We start from the raw sequence: 2,797 nt of genomic DNA, 5'->3' as shown, positions 1-2,797 counted from the left end.
TGTTGATACGCCTAGGAGTACATACTCCTAGGCCAGGTGTCCCTCCTCTCCTTTTATTAGTGCCCCGATGGCTTCCATTCAGTTTTTTTATTTAAGAAAAATAATAAAAACATCGGACGTCTAATTGGAAGTTTGTTGACGATCCAAACTTATAGGGGTTCTGTTTCTCACGGGGATACAACTCATTTTATCGCCATCGCATCTCTCGTCTGCATGGCACAGCGGTCAATATCCGACGCGACGACGCCAAGATATGCGGTGGCTGTGACGAAGAAAATAATGGCAAACCTCACTTGTCTCATCATCCATATCCATGTGCATGCGTCTATTCAATTTTTTATATATTTTGATCAAATCTGACGGAGTAATGTTATGTTGTTGTGTAGTCTGTCCTTGCATGGGCGTTGGAGATGGACAACGGCTAGCGCAGAGCGTGCGGCCGGCGGCAGCTTGAGGACAAAGATTAGATTTGGTGATCATCGCTCTTGCCGTCAATTGGTAAGATTAGGGGCATGTGCGAGTATCAATTGAGTACATGCACTGCAGGAGGCCTTCGCCGCCTGCGCAGAACGTTTGGATCGAGCGATCGCTGGATGGGCTCTACCAACATACCTTCTCCAGTTCTTCTCCACTGCATGGTTAATGGAATCTCAAGGTATTTTTTGTTCGTGCAAATTTCAAGACCGTAGTATCTTTTGTAACTTCCGCTCAGTAAATTGATGGCATCTTGAATCTCTCATTACCATGAGATATATGTTACAACTCTAGCTTCTATGACGAGCACTTCTGAATCAAGTATATGCAACTGCACAAGGACTACTATCTTAATTTGGTTTCGGTGCAGATTATTTCTTTGCCAAAGAAAGGGTGCCAATTTATGTGGGCCAGACGAACCTCTCACCGCTTCTCTCATTGCTTACTGCATACAAATTCGATTTGGAGAACCAAGAGCTTTGTTCCACCCATGCATGGCCGTATTTGTAGCAATACATTTACGTACACTTGATGGAGCAACATGGAAAGCACTCGTACCGCTCGATTAGTATATATGTAGCTCGTTGGAGGCTACGTAACATGTAACAGCATATGTAATCCTACGAAATTAACAGTTGTATACTTATTTGGTTATTCTGATGATGTATGCTAAGCAATATATGGTCCCATCAAGAAAAAGATATATACTCTTTAAAAACGGCAGGATATAAAAACGGCAGGGTATATACTCTTCCTAAAATTTGCAGTACAATAGTATAAAATTAATAATATTGTATATACTCTTTAAAACGAAGTCAGTACATACTCCTAAAGAAAGTCAGAGCGTACTCTTTCAGAAAAAAATAAGTACATACTCCTTTAAAAAAAGTCAGTATATACTACTAGAATGTCAGTGCATACTCTTTCAGAAAAAAAGTAAGTATATACTCCTTATAAAAATACAGTTTATACTCCTTAGAAAATGATTATATACTAATTTAAAAACTTTATACTGCATATACTCCTTTAAAAAGTTAGTATGTATAGTCCATTGGAAACAAATTCTTTATGTACTCATTCGGACCAAATTATGTATATACCCCTTAAGGTCAGTATACCCATTAAATGAAGTTTATACTCTTAAAAAAATAGTATATACTCATGCAAATGTAAGATATACCTCCATACTCTTTTTATTGTTTCACAAATACCAATTTTAGGGGAGGTTCAAATGTACACAGTTGTCAATTACTAGGAGACTTGTAATTCCTAGCGCATGATTCATATGCATGCCATATACTCCTTTTTATGTTCTATAAAAATATCCAAGGTACCTATGTGATGGATGTGGCAACGTGATCGTTAAAAAAACAAAAAGCACCGGCTGCATGCGCCTTATCTAAAGGAAGTAGTTTTTCTTTTTTTTTCTTTTTTTTTTGCATGGTAATACGTGTCTCATTCATATCATAAAGATTAAAGTACAAGTCACGTAAGGACCGACATGACAATACTGAAAAGATAGCAGAACGTCTCTGAGCTTGACACCAACGCCCATCATCTGCCTCCGGCACCACGACAGCAGCCACCGAAGAAAAGAATGATGGATCACCTCCTCACCCGAGCTCGACGCGGCTCCATCGCTGATATGCAGCTTTGCGGACCTCCAAGGTGGCTCACCAAAAGTGAAGCCCTTACCGTTGAACGAATCAGACCGGGGCAACATCTCGGACACGCCATCGAACTCCAGATCTGGCACCGCACCGCGACTAAGACGTCGCAGAAGGAAACCATACCTACCATCCACGAACCACGAACCCAGCACCTGTTCCGTCTTCCAGATGTCGTCGATGCAGACCACAATCTGCATCCGCTCCTGGACTACCTCCCAAGCTCCGCGCCGATGCTGGAGCAAACGCCGGCGCAACAGCGGAGCCCGAGGACACAGGTCCACCACGAGGATGCCGCCGCCGCCACGCCATCCTTACTTGAACATACTGGTTTCCAAATCCATCCCCAACCATAGGACCAATGTCCTTGTCAAGGAAGGATCCAAAGAATCTTTATTCAGTGCTGTCATCGTCGTCGCCAAAACAAAGACGATGAACATCCTAAAAATCTAAACTACGAGGGAGTAAAATCGATCCACACGCGTGGATCCGGCGACTCCCCTCACCACGGACGACCGAAGTCGCCGGCGGAGGGGATCTAAAGGAAGTAGTTATGCATGCCGAAACGAATTAGTTGCTGCTTGTACGGTTAGCTGAAAACATATTACGTAGATCCATCTACCTTATCCACTTTGGTGGGAGTACATACTCTTGGG

General features: G+C 42.5%; 1 pseudogene; it reads right to left on the bottom strand.

Annotated features, from left to right (window-relative positions):
* The window catches only part of LOC119283994, a 51,675-nt pseudogene that overhangs the window by 4,075 nt on the left and 44,803 nt on the right, over positions 1-2,797 (bottom strand).

This window comes from Triticum dicoccoides, chromosome 4A, assembly GCF_002162155.2.
Source record: "Triticum dicoccoides isolate Atlit2015 ecotype Zavitan chromosome 4A, WEW_v2.0, whole genome shotgun sequence".
Taxonomy (NCBI): Eukaryota; Viridiplantae; Streptophyta; class Magnoliopsida; order Poales; family Poaceae; genus Triticum; species Triticum dicoccoides.
The sequence above is the reverse complement of the archived record's forward strand: the minus strand, read 5'-3'. Positions and strand labels throughout refer to the sequence as shown.